The sequence below is a fragment of the Anas acuta genome, chromosome 12 (genome assembly GCF_963932015.1).
Source record: "Anas acuta chromosome 12, bAnaAcu1.1, whole genome shotgun sequence".
NCBI lineage: Eukaryota > Metazoa > Chordata > Aves > Anseriformes > Anatidae > Anas > Anas acuta.
Genome location: NC_088990.1, coordinates 10148418 through 10166424, shown reverse-complemented (window position 1 = coordinate 10166424; position 18007 = coordinate 10148418). Strand labels below are relative to the sequence as shown.

Sequence of the window (18007 nt, the reverse complement as noted above, 5' to 3'; positions counted from 1 at the left end):
TCAAAGGCACCGAAGCCCAGAGGGTAACACTGTCTGTCTCACATGGCCACCTAAATAACTTCTGTAATAAATGGGGAACAGATGGCATCTCTGAGACTCCGGAGCAGGAAAACCAGACCAGCTCACACTGGTGCTTCCTGGTGGTCGTGGTGTTACCCAATGTAAAATGTGTAACGCACACCAGGAGGAGGGTCTGGCACTCTCTTTCCCCCGGCCTGTTCTAACAACCGCTTTAGGCCACCATTCCCCCGTGTGCTCCACCTCTTCTTTCAAGTTTTCTTTCTGTCCTCGTATTTCTCAAGATACAGATACACAGCAGCTAAGGGAGGGGTGGCAAGGATGCTCTCCTGAGAAACAGCAAGGAACTGGGACTGGGACAGTGCCCCCGGCTCAGCAGTGCTTGGACTCTGGACTTGTGCCTTTGAGCAAGGGCACTGATCACAAGGCCCAGGCAGGCCCAGGGCTCGGTCTTGTCCATACCCATTTCAGCCTTCTGTGACACAGTAACAGAGTCCAGGTGCCTGCCCACACCAACCAGAAACACAGAGCAGCTTTAAATAAGATCTGAATGCCTGCCTTACCAAAAATGGCACTTTGGAGCATACGTGGGCGTCTAAAACTAAGTGTCCAGGGAACTCTCTGACTAAGAAAAGAGAGCCTAACGAATCCAGACAGCTACAGGGCAACACCAGAGAGCAGGTGAATGGCTTGCTGCCTCTCAGGGAACTCGGTCTCAACATAAGCATATTGAATCCTGCCAAATGTCACTGGAATTGAAAGCTAGGTGCTGACATACCAGTGCTATAAGAAATCTGCTCTTCAGAGCAGCAAGGAGAGGCAACCTGCATGTTTTCACTCAGGAGGCCAGGCCCACATGTGCTTTCCTTCTCTCTTCCTGCCGAAGGACCCCAAACACTGAATTCTTGTTGATTAATAAACACCAGATTGTTTTCAAAGGATGTTCTCTTTCACTGTAAAGCATCTGCTGGCTACGTAGCTCTCAAAGAAGTATGAGCTCTGATACCAATTCAAGCCCTTTTGGACTTGCTGAAAGGACGCCAGTAGGGGACAGAGAAACCAGAGCAACGTTTGGAGCACCACAGGCTTCCTTTCTGCAAAAGAAATGGGTGCTATTTTTTAGGCCTAGGTGGAGTATTCTCAGAGTTATGCCTAAATCGGGGTCTGTACAAGCACTCCCAGACCATCCCCTGTCCCTTTCCTGAGGCACCACCCAGGAGCGCAGCAGCTGCCACCCAGCAGTGGGTGTTGGGGCCCTGTCACCGTGCTGGCACGGGCTGCAGGAGACGATCCATGCCTTGTGGGCACAGCAGACACACACCTTTCATGTAACAAAGCCAATGAATTAATCAATAAAAGGAGAATTTATATGCATATAGCAGATACACACTGGTGGATGATGGAGGCTTGCATTCGGTTTTAGTTCAGCTGTGTGTAAGCAGGAACAGGAACAACACCACAGGCTGTTTGGGGTCCTCTTCATCACCAGGAGTATACAGGGGAAAGAGAGCCAAAGATATTTTTCCAGAACTCATTATTTTCTGACATTCACTATTTTTTTTTAAGCAAGTGCCCATAATGTGATTATTGGCTCAGTAATTCATGGTTTAAATACAGGTATTAGACTCTAACGGTGAAAGAAAGTATGAAGGGGAAAACACTGCAGCTCACTTTACAAGCCGATAGCAAATCAGGGAGATAATGTGTCCCACTCTGCAACACAACATATGCTTGCTTAAAGCTGGAAGTATCTACATTTTGGACCAACAAAGGCTATGCTGGCAGTTTACCAAGTACTGGGGTAATACACCTCAACTGTCTGAATGCCATAGCTGTCTTTCCCTTCATTATGACAAGGATGATGTCCAAAGAGAGATGAGATCCCAGAAAAATGTGGACTCCTGTGACTGAGACAAACAACGTCTGCTGGGACTAGACTGAGAATCTCATTTGGTTGCTTGAAATATGGAGCCAGCTCTGGGCTGCATTACAGAACAACGCAGTCCAGTTACTGTCTCAGCCCTTTAAGAATTTCTCATGAAATAAAGCTAACAGCTGTAAATGATCAGTAATGCAGAGGAATGAAGACATGCTTAGCAGGGAATGCTGACCAGAAGGGAATGGGGATCTTAGATCGCACAACGTGCTGCGCTCCGAAGCGGTGAGGATCTTCTCCTAAGCAATGTCCCAAGTGCAGCTAAGCCCCATGTCATATTCCCAGCAACGCCGACCGCTAGCTAAGGAGCAGCACCAAACACAGTAAAGGTCAGCACAGGCATCTCTCATGCAGCTCACCTGCTCCCCATTTTGTGGCATATTTCTTTATTCATCCGAGTATCTCCCTTGACTATGTATCATTGCAGGAAAGCATAAAAAAGCTTTTCATAGCTTTTGAAAGTTGGCATAGAGGTACAAACACGTGCAGTATAAATCTGCACTAAACAGCTCAAGGATGGGCTGATAATGCTCCCACTCTAACACTGCACTGTGCAGCTGAGGTCAAGACTTTCCTGCCTTTGCTGATTTTGCTGCGAGCTCCCCAGCTCTCAGGCTTATGTCTTTAGTATTATAATGAGGTCAAAATACGAAGCAACAATGTTACAGCAATTCAAATCTGTGGCAAGAACCCTAGGAAATTTAGGGAAGGATGAGACCCTCTCTGCCATTAGGAAGGATCTCTTCTCTTTTTGCCCGTTTCACCAGAATCCCTGCATCAGAGACCAGGAGAAGTGATCTTTGCACACCCCATCCGTTCCCAGCAAAACCACTTTAGCCCTCCATGAACGCCGAGGCTCTAAGTGCTTATTTAGCTGCAGAACAACCCCAGCACTCCTTGATGATTGCTGCTGTTTTGTAGTAATGGAAAGCAAGCAGTACAAGCAACCATACTGCAGCCCCCTGCTGCTGTACTCGGTCACAAATTATTCCCATCCTACAATATGTTTTGGTTAAATATGCTGAAGATTTGGATCTGATATTTTTTCCCCATATCAGCAAGATCAAAGGCAGAGAGGGAGGGAGAGAGAGAAAGGGAGCGGGCGCGTGAGCACAAGAGCGAGGAAAGCATCACTGCTTGGAACCAGGAACAAAAGAGATAAGTGCACCCATACTAGGGCACAGTGTTGTAGTCACAGAAACCTCACTAATGACTAAAGCATCTGTCTATCGGAGAGCCAGACTGCTACTGCATTTTGCTCCTGGAAGGAAACAAACAGATTCTAAAGTGCCCGTTATAACCTGCAATCAAACAGGAGATTCATCCCCTCCTGAAGCAGAGCAGACAGTGGGCTGGAGCTTGCTGCCACAGAAATCAGGGAGAGCAGCGCATGGCGTGCAAATCTGATATGTGCATCAGCAACATCATGGGCAGCCGCTTCAATTATGGCTAAAATTAAAGCAGGTGGTTTCAGATTTCGAGTTTTATCCCCTTTACTCCCATTGCTGTCATCTGCTTAATGAATAACAATTGCTTTCTTTTTGCACAACCTCAGCAGAGCTGCACTTCCCAGCATTTGTTTGCCAACCAAGCAGCAGAGCTTTAAAGACGTAACTGTGCTTTTTTTTTTTTCTTTCTTTCTATTTTTTTTTTTTCTTTCAGTAAACAAATGCCAGGCTTCTAGGGTCAGGAATGCTGAACAGAAAATTCAGCCTGGACCTCTCAAACCAGAGCAGGGCTTTATCAAACGGTGTTGCTAGGGACTACCGATGGGGAAGCAAGAAATCTGCCTACTTACATTGCAGTTTACAGGCTAGCATGTAAAAAGCAGCATGAATATTTTGCTCGCAGTGCTGCTGAGCAATCGCTGACTTCTCAGGTAGTGTCTCCAACTGGTTCTCCCGGGCTGGGTTTGGCAGCCGTGGTACTGCAGCCCCTTCCTCCCATAGCAGCTGTGCTGAGGCGAGGGAGCCTGCGGAGCGAGGGTGGGTCAGGCTGGGGCTGCAGATCTGTAGCCTTGCAAGGAAGGCAGCGCGGAGCTGCCCTCCGAGAACAACGGGGGCTCCCAGGAGCACAAATCATCCCCCTGCCTGCCTGTGGGATCAGGCAGCGTTTTCCAGGCAGGCGGAGGAGCTCCCTGGGAGGGCTGGTGCAGAAGCAGAGGAGGCTGCACTCCCTCCTGGGTGTTCTGCTCTGCAGAGCTCTACATTCCCTGCAAAATGGGAAACATGTCTCTCGGAGACACGCAGAGAGGAATGGCAGCCTAGTCTCTGTTTGTCTACGGCGAGCAGCTTTCTGCGGAGGTTTACGTTACCGCAGCAGTCACGACAAGGGCAGCGCTGCTCGCCGCAGCTGAAGGGCATCTCGGATGCGTCCATCTCCTTCCACTTGGAGGGACAGCAGGTGTCATGTTGTACGGCTGGCACACAACCTCCATGTTGCGGGTATGCTGCTGTTCAGAAGCAGCACTTCCAGACTGTCAGGGTGGCTTTCGGACCACAGCAGCTCCCAGACCTTGCTCCATTTTGCTCCACCACAATTCTACACTGACAAAACCCCACAGATCGTGCAAAAATACCAATCAGCTTCACATGCATGGACAAGAAAGCTTTACTTCAGCATGCAGAGATGCTTATGTGGGCACTGAAACCACAAGAACAAGTCCTTTTATTTTGCAAAAGGAGGGAATTAAAACTGCAGCGCAGTAATCACTGATTGTTTTGACATACTGTAAATGCCTTTGATTGGCAAAAGCACACAGAAGCATTGCAGAGATCTGTATCTCCCCCTGAAATCCCTGGAGTCACTGCACAGCAGTCAAGCAAAGGCCTATAGTATTTTTTGCTGGAAAGTGGTTCAAGTTGCTTATTATTGCCCAACACATGCAAGCAGCTTGATCTTCTGCAGTTAGCTTATTAGCACAGCTCTAAATGGATAAAAGCAATACTCTTCAAAATACATTATTAAAATAGGGTATTTTGCTTCTCTATAACATGTCATTTTTATTCACGTGGATTTAATATACTTTTTAATAGCTAGTGCTACTGGGAGTTAGCAGTACGGCAGCATCTTTCCTAAACCATTGTTTAAAATACAGCTCTGCAAAAATGTGAAATATTAATTTTTTCCCCCAGAGGATCCTAAAATGAAAAAAAAAAAAATCCAACCTTCTCCAACCTAAAAACTGTGACTCAAATTCCGTAGTACTTATATTTTACAACAATCCAACTAAAGCTGGTTGGAGACTGCAGAATTTCACTCTCATTTATCAGGACTACGAGATATTTGAAGCAGAGCACAACTCTTTCCCTGATGTACATCATACACTAGAACTCCTGGTGTGGAATGCTGGCATATGCACTTTTTCACCCATTAAAAAAGATAACTCTGTGAAGGGTGAGACTAGAAGCAGAATCCAACTTAATAAGGTGGAATTGCACAGCTACAAAAGTAAAAATTAAAAAAGTCTCTGGGCATGGAAGAGTGCCACCAGCAAAAACAAAAAGCAAAACAAGATTAAAAACAGCAGAGCATACTTTTGAGCACTGCTGAAAATGGCTGAAGGGTATCCTGCAGACAGCCAGAAATGACAATATAAAGACATCAATCCTTTTTTTCTGTGCATGCTCGGGACCTCGTCGAGATAGAAGACAATGAAGGGTTAGTTGGAGTCCAAACAATGCTGGCAGGCAATGTCTCACTAGGAAAGATCAGCAGTCCTGCAGCTGAGTTCAGCCCCTTTACATCCCTAATTAGCAGCATATTTTTTAAGACAGAAAGTTGAAATACACTTTCTGCAGAGCTGCTTTCATCTTCAGTATGAAAATGGGGCCGAGGCTTAGTTCTGCATGACTAGTATCTATATGCATGACTTTGTAGATAACCAGCCTACTCATGTGATTCGAGCCCTCCGCCAGCGTGCATGGCTGGGACAGAAGGATGCCAGACGAGGGGACAGGGGAGCTGCCTCTGCCACTGGCCTCTGGGCTGCCCTTGGCCACATCACTGCACCTCCTTCACTCTAATTTGACAAATGGGGACGATGGTACAGTGCTTCCTATAAAGCAGATGAAGCCCAGAGATGAAAAGCTAGGCATTACTCCTAACAAACACTTTCAGCTTTGTTGGATGAAGATTTCAGGTTATCAAGCTGCAATCCTCCCAGTCAGTGACCAGACACCAAAGCTGGACTGTTGCACAACTGCTCCATTTTCTCCAAATGAAATGTTTCCCTGCCACTGTCAGTGAAGCAATAGTGCTACTATTAGGATATGTTTTTTTTTTCCAGGCTGTAAGGATAGGATGTGATCACACTATTTTCAGTCAAACTCTCACCTGCAGTAACTTAGGAACACGTCAGCTCATTTTGCCACATCAGACAAAAGAAGAAAGACCAGAGATATTAAGTTTCCTCATGTTTTGTGATAAACAAGCTGTCCATCCGAAGATGGACAGACCAGTAGCCCATATGCTGAGAGACAGCTTGCAATGCAAGCTTAACCGCAACACTAGACAACGGGGAATCCACATAAAGGAAAGCCAGAGAAAAATAATCTTCTTAAGTTTCATGGCTCACAGAATTACTTTTTTATTTGTGGATAGGTGGTGAGAGGTTGTTCCTTTTCAACAAATACTGCCAGCCCTGAGGCATTTTGTGTTTACTTCTTTAAGTAAATTATTCCTCAGGTATCAAAATACTGTTTGCAATGTACATCCACCTGAGCAAACCACAGTGAGCCCACTAACACCAAATTAAAGCATTTTCTGATGACAAAATTTGGTTATCCTACTTTATCATCTTACTACAAATATTTTTGTCTTGAAATATTAAAAGTGTGCAAGAAATGCACATACAAAAATGTGTTTGGAAGGCATACAGCAAATAAACACTGATTAAACAGTCAAGACATCAACACATGAGAAATTTTGGGGACTGCACATGCACAAACACCGTATTTCTCTCTTGCCACTCTCTTCTTGCAAGCCAAAGGGACACTAAAATCATGCCATTTCCCCCCACCCCCCAAAGTACTCAGATGAATCCTGCCACCTGTCATATCAGCTCTGTTAGAAAGAGTGGATGAATGGCACAAGAACGCGAGAAACTAATGAATATTTCTGGGCCTTCCACATTTTACACTGGAATCTTACTCTTTCATTGATGGTTTTTGTTTTAAGGAAAAATGTTATATTCATGTGATAGGATGTTTTGGCCAGTCAGCTTGATCAAAACCTTTTCAGTTGGGTGCAGCCTGCCTTGGGCACTGACATTTGGTCAAATCCACACAACCAGTTTTTATACTCAAGGCTCATCTGCTTCACATATCTGAAGATCCATTCTGTGCTGCTCAAGCTGTTATTAAAAGAAGTGTTGCTGGTTCTTATGCTCATATTGACACACTTAAAGCCAAAAGGTAAGCAAATTTCTGGAAGACTGCAATCTCCAGACTTGGCTGGCTTAATTTACCATTTCTCTTCCAATGCAATTTACTTCCCTAAAAAGTCAGTTAAAAAATTGGAACGGCACAAAACTTCCAGGCTGAAGAACACCAAGAACTGCTCTGCAGGATTTGGACCAGCTTCCCACAAAGTACACAAACCTTATTGACACAATAGCTTGCAGCTAGAATTGTTTTAAGGAAATCTGACTGATGGAGACTGCAGGTGCGAACTTTCAGTTTATGAAGGGTGGACACAAAGATCCGAGGTGCAGAAGGGAACGACCTGCTTCACTTGCTGGTTCCCTTGCTGCACCTAGAAGGCTCCTGCTAGGGAGGTTCCAAGTTTGACACTTTGGAGTGCTGCAACCATTAACCTGGGCCTTTGGGAACAGAAAAACCTCCTGCTTGTGTCCTCTGTGACCTGTTTTGTTAGCCTTACTTGCAGCTAAGGATTACATCAGGGGACCAAAATGCTCCTTACCACTGAACAAGTGCATTCAGACTGTGACTCCTCAGCAGCACAAAGGTCTAAATCCAGATTTTGGTGCTATGGGATGAGTAATAATCACCAAATATCATCAGCACCCAGGCCAATTATTTTGTTGTGACGCAAATCACATGTACAACAACATGTGCTCCGTCTAGGGAGAACGAGAAACCATGAAATCTAATTGCAGAGCCAATGAAATAGAGTGACTTGCAATAATTTTTCATTCAAAGTCAGGATTTCCTGTTTACTCCGCTGACAAACTGCAAATTCGTACCTGCAGAAGAGCTCGGCATTTGTAGAAAGCCTTGGGCTGCTGTAAGCTGAACTGTCTGTGAATAATTGTTGTCATTACCCCCCAGCCTTAGCCCCATCTATGGTGCAAGCCAACCGATGAAACTAGCAGCCTGTTTTGCTAACATGCAACTTCTGCCTGGGTTGGCTGGGTCACTGCAACAACTGGGCTTTTTTTGAAAAAGAAGAAGAGATTCATGCAGTCACAGTGGTCTCTGTGCAGCAGTCAGGCCCAAACTTGGTATTTTTACTGGGCTTGCTTAGATTCTGCTGTCATTACGGTGTCAAATACCTTCTCTGCAAAGTCCCTCAGTCTAGGTTAAACTCTCAGGAATTTTAATCTGTCTGCCTAGAGAGAGTTAGGAATGAACTTTTCCAAGCCAAGTCATACTCCTTCCCACCTGCCTGTTTTTTCAGCTTCCAAAACCTCAGAATGACAGTTTTCATTTAGCCTTCATTTAGATTCAACCAAAAACATAATGTTGCTTATATTTACTTAGATACTCCCTAAAAAAATAACAACCTTGTTTATCAAAATGAACATTTTTCTCAAAACAAAACAAAACAATCCTCAAGCAGCAACCTACAGGAATGAAACTCTTTGCATTAAAATATTTGAAGCATTCCCATATGTACATATGGACCTAGGAACTTAAATCCTAATTGCTAAGCCAGATTAGAAAAAAATCACTCAAACAAAAACGTGAAAGACAAAAAGACACACTTTTTTGGAGCTGTAAGTGGCATTAACCTCAGAGACAAGTGGGATATATCAGTATGGTAGTGACCAGACTTGTAGGGTGGCATGCCCATTATTATAAAAAATATGCTTACTTAACAATTTCACATCAGAAACCGTAAATGTAAGTTTTAAGCATGCAAGTACTCTCTTTGATTTAGATTTTAATCTCTACTTATTAATTATGGGCTTGAATTTGCCTACATGTTTACATATTTGTAGGTTTAAGACTTACTTTGGAACATCCTCTCTTTCTGTCCACTAAATTAACTTGAATTTGTGTATGAGGTATGTGTCAGTATTTTGTGTTACCTTTAAATAACTTCCCAGAATATGGTGTTTCCACGAACATGAGTTACCTACAAAAGCCAGTGACTCAGGAGCAGTTGTATTACAGAAGTTACAAAACTTACTCCAGAAATCTGCTTTCTTCCAAAAGCTTCTGATTTTCTCTTACTTTCCTTCTCCAAACACCACCAGGGCTTCTGGCCATTACTCTGTCTCATTTCTGTAACTGACTTTGAGGGGCAACCAGAGGATTCATTTTAAAGGAGCGGTGATTTTTAAAGGATACAGGCTGTCAGGGGCAAATTGCATGTGTGGAATGGTAATAGCTGTTTTCCCGCATACATTAATACTAAATTTTTAAAACACCCTTTACCTCTGTATCAGGAATAGCATCCATACTGAGCAAGGAAGCTTAGCACTCTCTATTGGCAGCTTGGCAAAAAAAAGTCCACGTTTTACATCAGGTTACCATTTTGTTTTAGAAAGCAGCTGTAAAGAAACAGCGTGTTGTTCTGACTCATCTTGCGCAAATAACGAGGAAAAGGCAATTACACAGAGGAGAGAACTTGGTTAACGAGACACATATCTGGAACTGGGGAGGACATTAGGGAAGACTAAACACACAGATTTATCCTGGGATCCAGGTACTGTGTTTACATACACCTCATACAAATCAATGAAATCCAGTCATAAGGCTTTCAGGCCGGTATTCAACATTTTAATTTTAGTTATCACTTGCTTTTACTTCTTAAAGCATTGGTGGTGGCACATGACATGCCCAAATCATCTTTCACAGCCAAAGAGTTTTAGCTCATGCTGTTCATGCTTTTAATCCTGAAGATCCCCAGCTCAATCTCACAGGAACCGCGCATGATGGCAGCCCTTTTCAATAAAATCTGTCATGCAGACAGCACACTTTTGGCTGTAGAGATGACTCTGCCACCCCTGTTACTACACCAGGTCAAGCATATTGCTGACTTTTGACAAAGAAGTAAACTAACATCTTCATCTAGCAGCAAATGTTTTGAAAAAGTAAAAGCTTCTTGTTGCAAAATTGCTCCCCTTGCTTCCACATCTACTGAAGAAGCTGGCATTCCATATTGCCACTAAAATCTTTATTATTATGGGCTTCTAAAAACGTAACAGCTAGGAGCTGATCCTGGAAGCATAGCTGGGCACGCAGTTGGCACCATAAACAAAGTCTTTGCCTTTGTGTGATCAGATCCCGTGTAGCACAATAGCACAGCAATTACACACAGGTGAATCCACTCATTTGTAAGGCAGGAGATGGCACAAAGCATCTTGCAGAAGACGAGGAGAAAGCACTCACAGCGTTGTAATGCTGAAGAGCCCTGTCTGACAACTGCGTCTCCTCTAATCTGCGTTCACCTTTTAACATGGAATCCTTGCCATTTTACCAGAAGCACCAATTCAAAAAAAAACCTGCTCAGAAAACCGACCTGCTCCCTTAACAGCAATGAAAAGCTCCAAAGCAGCGTCTCTCAAACAAACACAGAGAAAACAAAACATTAATAGACAGGACAGGCTTATTACCGGTGATAAATCATCGCAGACATTAAAATTCTAGCCACGAGGCTTAATAACTTTATGCTACCTTCTTCTAAAGGCTGTGATATGAATACTGACTGTGACAAAGAAAAATAAAGTTTGCAGAAGAGGAAGATTTTGAAAAATAACTCCTGATAAAAAGCAGCAAAAGCGAGTACCTGAAAATGTGAACATATGTGAGTCACCTGATCCAGACACCATACGAAAAGAATTATCTGTTGAGTTCACTGCACCACTAATATCTTTCAAAAGCCCTGGTATTTGGAGAGGCACCGCGGTATGGAATGTCATCTTTTATTTTTTAACTTTTTTAAGATGAACGCCTGCCTTCTCCCTCAGGCTACGGTCCTACTTTGTGTTTCTACAGGCAGGGCACCACATATGTAAATGGTTTTACTGAAATCAAGGAATCTTTATGCAGTTAAACTCTTTCCCTTGCTTTGGGACATGGTCTTTAGAGAGCAAACTGATGGGAAAGGCATCGTCTTCCTTCCGCTCTGCTGTAAGAAGCAGGGCAGTAAGCCTCCAGCCCTGCAGCTGGATCTGCTCGGGCACAAAACACTCGGGATGCCCAGCAGGAGCCTGCGGGTGGGTAGGGGGACGTAGTGCTATCGGTACGGTGCTAACATTCCAGGGACCTCCATCTCACAAACACCTCCACAATAATGTAATAACCCTGAATGAGCGCTCCTCACTGCATCCCAGATAGCTGTGCTTCAAGAAATCTTTGCAGAAATACAAATGTACGTTGGCTCAGATGGCAAGAAGGATATCTGGGCTGAAACCCAACGAGCAAGTGATTAGTTTAAGCAAACGATGACAAAAGACGCCACCACAGCATGGCACAGTGCCTGGCACGAGATGCCTTGCTTGGGTTGTATTCCTCGTCCGGATCTGCCTCACCTAACGCCTGCCGTGCTCTGGAAGAGGCACCGCAGGACAGGACGCCAGGAGCCTCTGCAAGCATTGAGCCCAAGGTACTCTCCTGTGCTCCTGTGCGTGTGTGGATAAACATGCAGTCACTCCGCTGAAACCAGCAACGGCAAAACGGATATGACAAATGACTCACAGAGCCCTAGGTCTGTGAGAAATACGAGCTGCGAGTAACCCAAAATTTAGCTTGCAAAAGGAAAAAGCTAACACATCTGGGAAAAAACGGATTGGCAATGTAAGAGAGAGAAATCTGGAAGCAGCGATACTACAGGAAGCCAACGGTGGACCACAAGTCGCACTCGAACAGCCAACGTGCTGCAAAGGTCGAGGCAATGTGCAGAAATCCCCGCATGCAAACACACGTCCTGCCAGGGGGCTGGCAGACAGCCCTCACGTGGTGTGACTGTACCCAGGGAAACCGCTCGGCCCCATGCGGGACCATCGCGAGGGCTGCTCACCAGTTGCAGGAAGCTCGTGAAAACACACACACGTTTACGTCAGCACAGCATGAAACCAATCAATGGGGCTGGAGGGCTTGATTTACATACAGTGATTAATAATAAATGGTCTCCCAAGGAATAAAGGCCACGCACGGGCAGCCTCGCCTCTGCACGGAGGTGCAAAGCCCATCCCTCCATGCCTGCTGGTTGGGAACCCCTCAGCCATTGCCCTCGGGTGGCCTCTGCAAAAGCAGTGGGACCCAAAGGCAAAACCTCTCAAGAAGGGGAAGGATGCAAGGCTCCTTTTGGGGCAGAGCTCTGCCTTCTGGCATCATCTTCCACTGCTCTGTCAGGACAGCAAACCTGTGACACGTGCTAATTTAAATGCCACTTGATCGGGGCTTTCTTCCCTTCCTCCCCACAGAAGACACTGATATGTGCCATAGGAAAGACAAACTGTAAGGGCCCGGCAGCGAAAGTTTTCCCAAAGGGATAGGTGGAGGAGGAGCTGAAGAGCTGCCTCCTGGTTACCGAACAATAGGTTAGGGACTTGGGCAACAGCCAGGGGCTGGAACCTGGATTCCTGGTTTGTCTGTTTTCCTCAGGCTAAGCAGACACCCGCTAAGGGAGACACCCTGTCCTCCGGAATACAGACGGGGTTGGCTCACAGCACCCCTTGCATGGAGGCTCGAACACTGTGCTATGTAAGATTCACAATGCTGAGAGAAAATGGCAAAAAAAGCTGCCTGAATCCAATGAGTTTCTATGCAGAATGCATAAGCACATCAGGGGAAGGACTGTAACCCCACAATTGTTCTTTGCAACCATAGCATTTGCTCCTCCATTTGCACTTTCCTGCCTCTCCCACCTAGACTGCATCTCCAGTCTATATGCTACAAATCTCTGTAAGGTCACTCCCTGAATTATTATCAAGTTTCAATATATACTTTATTTATACATTTTATAATCCAATTTGATATGGGATTGATTCCCAGAAATGGTTTGCATTACTGTGCAGTTGTGCCTTGAGCTCTCCCAGACTTACAGTTTCTTTTACTCACTGCCTCTGTGTGGGTTTACTTCTGCTACACGTGGCTTCACAGGTAGGTGCTTTCCGAGTCTGACAAGTACAAAGTTATTGACTCTTAAGACTTACATGCTGTTTTCTAGCTGACATCAGTGACACCAGTGATCCTGCAAGGTCCCTACACAGTCTGGAATCTTTTCCCTCCTCCTTAGCCCTACTTACTCTGCTGGATGTAGGATGCTTTGTTAACTGATCGTCTTAAAGAAATTCTTTGGCGTATGACATTCCTTGCTCTGTTTTTCCTCTTTTGTTACATGATGCCTTCTATTCAAACAGCCAAACTAGAGCTGGCAAACGGCCTCTCTAGGTTTTTTACACTTTGCTGCAAGGCAAAATAAACAGTTGTTTCCAGTTTGCATTTTCAGGGCTACAGATGTATGCTAATTATCCTTTCAGTCTGCTGACGGAAAACTGAAAGAGATTTAAATGTATTTTTCTAAGGCAGACACCAAACTCTCTGGACACCTGTCCCTTCTAACTCTGGGCTTTGTGCTTCTCAGAGCACAGTACAATCTCTCCTCCTTTTATGTTGACTCTAAAGACACTTTCAGATTTCAGCAGGGGTTTACAAAAGGCTGGGAGATGGGGATTAAACCTTGCTGAAATTCAAGAACTTTATGTGTCTTTTCAGAGCAGCAGTGATGTGCAAGGTACTACTTGGATTGACCTGGGACCATTTGAAGGATGGGGAACTTCAGAACGGGGCAACAGGAACAATATCATAACATGGGAAGTTCATTCTTTTGTTATGATGCTGTAGTATTTAATAAACTATCTTACCTTCCTTTTGTTTTCTGTAACAATAAAATGAAATAAAATGAAATAGCCGGGTCTTATATATTGTTTTGGTAAAAATATATATTATCAAGACTGTCTTGTCAAACAGTCCAAGTAGAAGAATGAAGAACTGGAAATGAAAGTGCAATTTATTTCCAATTTCTGTATCAGGTTTAGAACTGGCTGTTACACAGAAGAACGAAACAATCTCAGAAGTGCGAAGCCAGTAATGCAGCGCCCTTCCCCAGAGGAGGAAGCAAGGATCCATTTCCTTCTTTAAGTTTTAAAAGCTTTACTTCATGATACTCACTTGTCTGCCAAATATTTCTTGGAATCTTTTAAATAACTGTTTATTCTATTTGTTCCTACTGTGCTTCGGCCAAACTACCGGGCCCTTCTCTGCTGATGCTGCCTCTACTGGAGTCCAGAATCAAGTGGTGTGCTGCCACAGCACCGTGTTACTCCTATGTTTGAAGCATCCCTTGTGTCCACCCCGGTGTGTACACACGCACAGAACAGCTACGTGCAGGCACACACGTACACGGATACCCGTGGTATCTAGAGGTACGAGTCACAGATGACATGGGCAGACTTGAAAAGCACCAAGGTACCTAAAGATAGAGCAAAGCACTGACGTTCAGCTAACTCCTGACACCTTTAGAAAGCTGGCTCCACATCCTCTTCCTGCCTGCTCCACACAGGCTACTTTCCAGTGTTTGTTGCTATATTTATCACTTGAATTACAGTATTACTGCGAGGCCTCGGGCAGACTCCTTCTCCTTATGCCTCCCAAGCATACAGTGAGAAGGTCTTTACTGCTCAGACAACACCACTGCAAACAGTTCAAATGTGAAAGATCTCTACATTGTCATCACTTTTCCAGCGTTATCAGGAAATCATTTCATCTATCCTCAGATGACAATTGCAGATACTTACTGACAGCAATCACTTGCTTGTAACATTTTTATTACCCTAAATGTAGGAAAACTATCATCAATTCAATATTAGGATGGAGAAATCAGGAAATGAAGAGTTAAGACTGAAAACTCAGCCTTTGTTTTGCTGCCTATGCTTCACTCCAGCTGGGTCTCCTAAAAGGTCCTTTAACACAATAACAAACAGAAGAGACCTGTCAATTAATACACGTAATGGAAGCTAACAGTAAGAACATGCAGATTAATTTGACAGGCTACAGATTTGACTGAAAGGGGCACCTTCCCTTCAGACAAAGCATGTATCTACGCAGTGATGTCCATGAGGTTACTTGATGAGATCTGTTTGGTAGCTTTGGAATGGCAAGAAAAACATCTAACACAAAGCCTGCACGCAACGGGTATGAAAATCTTTACATGCTTACTGCCTCAAAACTTCTGAGTCAACTGCCTTCCTTCTGGGTTGGCTTCATTTGGGCTTGTAAAACATGATGCTGCAGGAGAAAATATATTCCTCTATTGTCATTTACACAAAAAGAACAGACTTGCACATTTGGGGATAGTTATTTGAACTAATTAAAAAAGAGAGATTAAAAAAACTTATTTTAAAGAAGCTTTCACAAATATTCCTGTCCGCGATATCATCAAACATAAAACACCTTGGCCCCAAAATGGTTCATTTGCCAAGCAAGAGCAACTGGAAAGGTTTTAGTATAAGTTATGATTCAATTTTCTGAATAAAAACTCCATTTTAAGCTACAAACCTCAGATGAAATCTGTTTTCAAGTCACACTTACAGCAGAACACAAGAGCAGGGATAAAGAACATCAGCTGCTGAGGTTCCTCACCTTCCAAACAATAGGAGAATTCACACTTCGCTCCTTGTTATTTTTGTTTTAGGAAATGAAGGAAACAGTACTCAATGAGCTGGTGAAGTCACTGGAAAGGCACTCACACCTTCTCTAAATATGACCAGATATTTGCAAATAAAAGTTTAAGCTCAAGTTATCTAAGCAACATGTTTCAACCTGGTGCAGAAGACTTAGAGAGCAAAAAGCAATTCCATAAAGAACTCCTGGCCTTAAATGTCTCTTTTCAGATGCACCTCCACAGAATTCATGGGGGTGCTGCGTGAAGCAGCCAACAACCTCAGAATTAGTTCCTTGGTTATGACAGACCTTCGCAGTGATCAGCACATCATGTCTCATCTCCGAGACCTGCCTGAAAAATTGCTTGCAGATCTCTGAGGAGTGATGTATGAGTGAGGTACATAATTAAAGAGGGAGAGAGCAGGAAGAAGCTCAGAATTGGTAAAGGAGAAGTCACAGGAGACTCATATTTAGTAACACAGCAAAAGTGATGTCATAAAACAGAGCAACCAAAAGGGGAAAAAGGAGAAAAGCACATGGTGAAGGACTGGACAGGTCCCAAATGGCCAAGGAGAAAAACTCAAAAGATTGCAGACTGGGTTTTGGCAGAAAAACACAGAGAAAGATCTGTTGTCTATTTCTGATGGACCCTTTGAAGTTTTCTGGATCTAATCTGATTTTTGTCTGTCATTCTTTGCCAAAAAAGATAAACCCTGCCAGGGAAAACCTACCTTCCCTTATCCTTATACTAATAAGAAAACAAATGGTCTGTTTTAAATATCAAACACTTAAAATGTAGAGTCGAGTCTTTCTTCTATGATGTGTTTGAGAGTTTAATATTTCCAATCTGCCATACGTGCAATTATAACTGACCAAAGTCGGTCCTGGTTGTCAAAGCACAGGCCTTGGTCCTATACTGAGAGCTTCACCAAAATCAACCCACAAAGCTTCATCCACTTCACTGACCTGGAGAAGAAAGCTTTATTTACTAAAATGCCTATGCTTTAAGTGTCCAAAATACATTTTTACAAATTTTTTTTCTCACACTGAAAATCTTCTGGAATTCTGTCACTCCGTAGCAATAATTATTTTTAATATTCTTTAATACTGTACTGAACTGCAACACTACAGTATTACTAGCCTTATCTTTTTATGCTTTAGTCTACCAAAGTCTGTAAACATGAGCTTAGTTTCAAGCCCTTCCCTTGGATTATTTCAGCTCTTACACTAAGGTACCTAACTTTCACATCTTGCTGTAGGGGGGTGGCACAGTCAAGCTATACTGAAGACTCACTCAGCTAAAACTTATCATGCAATCATCCTTACATTTATGATGCCGAGCCTGCCGCAGACATTAGCTCCCGTTAAAATGGCAGCGTTTACTATGTATCACTACAAGCAATAAACTCAGAATTTCATACCCATATAAAACTCCAATATATTAAAGTGTCTCAAATGCCACTCTGTCATTGCTATCGGCAGATGCTTTGTAACAGTGATGTTCACACACAAGGATTGTCAGGTACCCAGCAAACCTGGCGTTCAGGTAGGTGTTAGTTCAAAACAGAAATAAGGACACTGGACAAAAGGAACACAAGAGCAGGAGTCTGGAAAACAGGAAATTTATACTCACAAGACACTAAATGCACCTTCAAAGCAGCTGGCGTGACACTGTCACTTTAAAGGATGTGTTCTCCCAGCACGAAATGCTCTACCCAGCTTTAGACATCCATGTGTTTTCCATTAACATGCACTGCTTTACCTGCTTGGATCTGTTTTGTATTGTCCCAAATCAACTTAAACATCCCCACACAAACTATCTGGGTTTACCCAAACCTAGTTCTTGTCTCCCTGTCTGCATGAGCCTAGATTTCTGCTCAACAATGGCATCAACCATTTACCTGGGCATGCTCTTATTTTATTGAGGTCATTCCAGATTTTTTCCTCCTCTCTCTACCGCGGCATTAACAGCTTCCTTCCTATTTTTAAATCAGTAGCTAATTTCAGCAACTAAGTGCTTATTGTTTTTTCAGGGTCGCTCATAAAGCAAACACCATTATTGATCCTTCTGAATCTACCACCAGTCTTCCCTTTCTATCTCATCTGAGTGACCATTCAAGGGGCTATTTCTCAATAAACCAGGACACCTATCCTAGATTAGCTGGGTATCTGAAGAAAGAGATCTTTCTGTCCATGT

The 18007-nt window shown here is 43.7% G+C and overlaps 1 protein-coding gene across 1 annotated transcript in view; it reads right to left on the bottom strand.

Moving 5' to 3' along the window:
- The window catches only part of HDGFL3 (HDGF like 3), a 38037-nt gene that overhangs the window by 15978 nt on the left and 4052 nt on the right, over nucleotides 1-18007 (bottom strand). The window lies entirely within an intron of this gene.